This window comes from Austrofundulus limnaeus, unplaced genomic scaffold (assembly GCF_001266775.1).
Source record: "Austrofundulus limnaeus strain Quisiro unplaced genomic scaffold, Austrofundulus_limnaeus-1.0 Scaffold197, whole genome shotgun sequence".
Lineage (NCBI taxonomy): Eukaryota > Metazoa > Chordata > Actinopteri > Cyprinodontiformes > Rivulidae > Austrofundulus > Austrofundulus limnaeus.
Window position 1 is genome coordinate 174,048 of NW_013952599.1, and position 6,236 is coordinate 180,283.

Genomic DNA, 6,236 nt, shown 5'->3' on the forward strand with positions numbered 1-6,236 from the left:
GTTTTACACTGTTTTTTTTTTTTTCAGATCGTTGTCTTTCCTCTTTCATCCTTATTCAGTTGTTTGGTTGTTCCACCAAACATTGATTTCTGAACTCTTCCTGAGTTAAAATATTAGTATTGTTGTTTCTAAATGAATGTGAACTTGTTTTCTGGGCATTATTTGAGGGCTGTAAGCTCTGCATTTTTGTCATCATTTTGACCATTTCTCATTTTCTGCAAATAAATACTAAATGTTTGCTTGGAATTTCAGAGTCATGTTGTCAGTAGTTCATAGAATAAATTAACAATGTTCATTTTACTCAGACATATACCTATAAATAACAAAATCACAGAAACTGATCATTTTAAAGTGATCTCTTAATTTTTTCCAGAGCTGTATTCATCATTGGACTTGTTAATTTGTGTCTGAAACGATTCATCCCCTCAGTAAACAAACAGGACACAAAACCTCCTGACTTCCTCAAAAATAAAAATAAACATGTATTTTTATTCTTCTTCAGGCATTTGTGTTATACTGAGACAGACTTTACACAAACATGAAAGAACCTTGTGTCTTTTTTCAATAAGAATAAGAAGTGTGATCCACAGATGGATGAGGGCTGCTGGTTTTGCAGTCTCAGATTGATGCAGTGTTAATCAGACCATCAGTACTCACAAGAGCTTTCTGCTTTCCTCATCCAGGAGCTGCAGCTTAGCAGCAATAAATGAAATCTTTTTTTTTTTCTCAGAGGAACAATGAGCTCATTAAGTGAGCAAACAGATTATCTGTGTGTTTTCAATAAACACTCTTAAAGAATCTGGGAGATCAGGTACTTTTCAGCCTATAGAGATAAAACTTCCCATATAAATCTGTCCAATTTGCTCCTCATTAAGCATCATGYATTTAGTTTGCTGTTTTGTGTACGCTCTAGATTTTCTCAAACTTTACATTGTACTAACTGTGAAATAACTATGTATAAACACATTTTTATTTCTTTCTTTTCAGGAACAAAGTCATCACCTGAATATTTCTTCACAGTCACATCTAGAATATTTGTTAGAGGTGATAATTGTCATGAAAAATATTTTTAAAAAATGTCTTAATTCATTTACTTTTAAGAATGTCTGAAACCTAAAATACATTTTTTTGCGTGTGGTGATGCCCAGTGAAGAAGCATGTTTAATGCTTCTTCTGCTTTTAGAGTTGTTTAATAAAGTCCAAAAATACATTTTTTATGCATATAGCAACAAGCTCGTGAGTTGAGTGCTGTTCTGTGAGATCAATCTCCAAAATTGAAAACTAGAAAATACCAGATACTATGTAACAGAGAACAGCAGCAAATCACAGCAGGACTGAACTACAGAAACCCACAAAAATCCTTAAACAAGCAWTTCTGAAACATTATCACATTGTAAAAATACATACTGTATATTATATCATATCTAAAAAAAGAAAGAAAAAAGATTAGGAAGTGGCAGCAAAAGGCTGTAAGAGAACGTGGTACATATAAAGAGACAGAGGAGCATTTTTTAATTAATTAAATTAAACTGCATCAGGTGAATATGAGGAATGGACATAAAATGAGCCTTTTAGTTTGTCTGAATGTCTCTTAGGTAAAAATGGGCAGAGGTTCACCAGTCTACAAATATTGGTACAATTTAAGAATAATGTTCCTTAATTGAAAATTACTAAGACTTGAAATCTTCCACCATCATTTCATCAGATGATTTTAGGAATTGGTGAAGTCTGTAAGCAAAAGACAATGTTTAAAGTCAATGATGGATCTTCAGACCTTTAAATGGAACTGCCTTAAAATCAGGTCTAATTCTTTTATATACAACACTTCTCTAAATGTGTGCAAACACAGCTCACCCTGCCATCCTTAAATATTTAAAGCTCTTTAATGAAAAGAAACGGCCATACATATGTGAACACCATTTAGAAATGCTGCTATCTTATCTTATATCTCTGGACTGAAGTTAATTTAAAATGGGCTGAGGTGAAAAGAAAAACCTTTTTCTGGTCAGACAAATCAATATTTGACATTAATTGAAACCCAGCAAAGACAACAGGCGTGTTGAACAGAGGTCTTCATCAGACAATGGTAAAACATTTGCCTCCAAGAACTCCAACCACACTCCTCAGTTCTTAGATGTTTACAGACTGTGGCTAAAAGAAGAGAGGATGCTTCACAGTTACGGTCCTGTTCCAACTTTTGTGAGACGTGTTGTTCAATATTTCAAGTTTACTTTATTGTGTCCCTCAATAAAATAGTATGTTTTCTTAGTTTTGACATTTTTCCTCTTTGATAAATCCTATAGTTAGACTTAGGTTTTCTGAATTATTCTTCATTTCTGCTGCTATAGACTTAGACTGCTGGAGCACAAACTGAGCACATTTCTTCACTCTGCTGTTGTCTKTAGTCTCTCTTCTCTACATGTTTGTTATAATTACTTCTATCAATAACGTGTATTTTCTTTGTCTCTCTTCCAGAGGAAAATACACCTGGACCAGTTCTTCTGTGTTTACCTGTGTTTCTTTCCTGTCCCTCCCAGCCGGGTGAGGCAGATGGCCGCCTGTCCTGAGCCTGGTTCTGCTGAAGGTTTCTTCCTGTTAAGGGCGAGTTTTTCGTCTCTGCTGCTGCCGGTTGTTTTTTTTTTTTTAATTTTTTTTTATAGTGCCCTGAGACAACAGTTGTTGTGACTTGGTGCTATATTGAACTGAATTGAATTGAACTGAACATTTGGTAAGTTTATTGTGTTTCACTGTAATGTGGGTTTGTAAGATTTGCAATTCATTTCACTCTTTTTTTCTTTTTTCTTTTTTTACACTTTACATACAGACTTTTTTTTTGAATTAGCACAGTATTTCCATATAATATTTTTGTGCTGCTGAGTGAAAAAAAAAACTTTCCTGAATGAAGCTATTTCATGACCAATGGTTTTGTTCATTTTGCAAAGCCAGCATTGTTAAGGWCTTATTTGAACATTTTCAAAACAAAACACACGTCCGGATTGTTCAAAGGTTGATGTCATTTCAAAGTGTCTGACCTCTAAAGCCAAATCAAATTTCAGCATTTATATTGGTTGTCAGTTGGTCAGAGTGTGACTTTCCCAAGAGAAAATCAAACATGAAACAGTTAAACATGTAAGACCTTTTATAAGATAATAATGGCATAATACGCCGAAGCCTCTTAGTGAATATTTGTTTTTGGATTTGAGTTTTCACTATTATATCTGTTTGCTATCTTAAATCTCCCCTTTGTGGCAGGACGGGTGAAGCTTAATGACTCCTTTGAACTGCCGCCATCCTCTGCAGAACGGCTTTGGGAATGTCAACCAACTAACCTTTAGTCTTTTTCCCACATGCAGGAATAGTGAAGGCCACGAAATACCCAGCGATCAAGTCTTTTTTAGGTCCTGTACTCATAACCATGTTTTGTTTTGTTTGTGTGTGTGTGTGGGTATGTGTGTGTGTGTGTGTGTGTTATACACGTTGCAGTCTGAATTAAAAATTAAAGCAGCAATTTATAGACAACAGGACAAATAGAACATGACATTTTGTAGAAGTTAAATTAAAGAATCTCTGAAGAGATTTACAAATGATTTTATTTTTGTTACAACTCAGAGGAATATTTTGAAACTTTTGTTAGTGTAATCAAATAATTCACCGAATTGCATGTTAGAAAAAAAAACAGGGCACTTAGCTCAAACACAAAAAAAATCAAAATGACATTTTCAGGTTGGTTTACATGTCTGATTCCTTTAATTTTCATTGTTTGCAAAATCTTTTATTTTTCATAATTATGAGTCAAGGAAGATAAAATAAATGTAAAATATGCTACAATCTGGTAAAGAGTTTAAACAATTTTTATGGCATTTTTATGAAACAGAACTATAAATTATATTTTAGTCATGTTTACAGACTTTTGACTTGGTCAAATATATTATTTTTAGAGCTCATCATAAAATGTTACTCATTCAGAAGAATTGTTGACCAGTTTTAATAATTCCAAATACATATTAATGCAGTGAACACTTTCATGATTTTGAATGAGAAAGAACGAGATTGTGATCAGAAATTACAAACAATCCTTAAAATGTTTTCAAATGCAACAAAAAAGTGTTTGAACTTATCAAATAATTTATTTTCAAGCATCTCAGCAAACTTTCCATAGGAGATGAATTTATTTCTTTTATCTCTGCGTTAGTTACAATCCCAGACATTCATGCCAGCTGAACTCAAAATGAATTTCACACTACAGAGTGAAGTGAGACTTGTATCTGACTGTTCCCGCTGATGTTAGGCAACACAAAACTCCAATAACTCAGGTATTTTTTACAGATATTAAGCTAAAATCTGGTGTGACAGTAACAAAAACACATCTCATGAGATGTCACAATTCATTTTCTCTTTCCAAACAACTTTTGAAAAGATTGTTAAAAGTGTAAGATTTTTTTTATTGTAAAGGTACTAAACACACAGCCTTGTTGTACACACCCTATAGGCCCTGTCACACTAGAAAACTTATGCCAACTTAAAAACATTTTAAAGACATCTACGTTGAGGATGGAATTGAAAGAATCAACAGGAAGCTTCTTTTCAGCGTGTACATACTGTAATTCTAACAAACTGACCAAATATATAATTTTTATTAGCACCTTAGACATAAAAAATGTTTTGTAAGTTGTCTAGTGTGACAGGGCCTTTTTGCTATCAAAAGCAAATATTTACCTTGCAAACTTGAAGACAGGCGCTTCCTTTTTAATTTTAGAAAATATTAAAAAAATATATTGTACAATAATAAAATTTAAAAAAGATCAAATATTTAGTTTCCCAAATCAATAAAAATGTATTTTTCTGTTTTGTTCAGGGACTGTAGAGTTTTTTTAAGCTTATAATGAGTTAAAGACAAATTATGTATTGTCACAATAAAATTGCAGACTTCGGGAGAATCAAGGCTTAAACATTATTTTCTGGTGGTGAATTTGAATAAAACAGCAGATAAAATGTAGAAAAAAATATTTACAGTTTTGTTAACCCTTAACTAATATTTTGCTTTAACTTTCTTAAAACGATGCTGATTCTCTGTTCGTCTTAAGCTCATATATTCATCTTAGCTTGTCTCTGTTTGATGGTTTGCTGCCTGGTTACTTAGAGGGAGAGTGATGACAGAAAGTAAGGGAGATCATGTCAGATCAAGACAGACCCACCACAGCACAGAGACCTCCCTGCCAATGAGCAAACATCACTACAAATGGCAGAGCTAGCTGGACAATCACTCTGTGAATAGCAGTTAATTAGCTGGAGTCTAATGCCAGTTTACTAACACCTGTATTAACGTGCTAGCACAGCAGGGAGTCAGGGATGACCAACAAGAGCTAATCCTTCATAAGCCCAAAGTGCTCCTCCTAGGAACTGACATTACCATTTTCCTCTTTAGCCAGCTGTTGCTTATTTAAATCCAGAGTTTTTTTAAAGAAAGGCTTCCATGAAAACTGTTAAGCAAACTGAGAAAAGACATGTTCCAATCTGAGCTGAGGGTTTTCTACTGAATGTCAGCAGTGGAGAGAAAACTGTGGAAGTAAAAATTAAAATCAAAGCATAAACTCATGTCAGCTATGAAAACAAATCTGTATTTCAGTTCCTTCTATGTGCATGTGGACATTTTCAGTTGCATTCTTTTGCTTTTGCACCATCTCATCTTCCTGCACTGCTTGGGTGGTGCTCTGATTATAAGTGGCCATGTGTGTATCAAGCCAAGTGCGAGGCCGGTGTCTGTRTGTCAGGGATTAGCGAGCTTTAGCATTAACACCACGACTGGACCAGCTACATTCCCTTGCTTCACTGATAATTTGAGGGGAGGTAAAAGCCGCTGGTCCATTAGCTCAGACTGTTTGCTCAGGAGTAGGCCTGCTCTGATCCTCTATTTTCTCTCCCCCTTTCCAGAGGGATCTCTGCCTTTTGTGATGGAGGGATGGGAAGATAAAGGATGGGACAGAGTGGCACATTGATTCAGAGATCACCATTCTTGGGACATTCAGAACTCTTACCAAACTAATCAGTGTGTGTAAACACGGCGAGAGATGTTGAGGGTTGGYGGCTAAAAGGCCGGGGTCTTCAGGGTTGATTAGGAAGAGCTTTTTGATGGACCACACTCCGTGTCTGTACGCTCTGATCTGCAGACAGCTCAGCTCTTTCTTCAACCACCCACAGTCATCACATTACAGAGATTGAGTGGTCTTCTGTGGTCT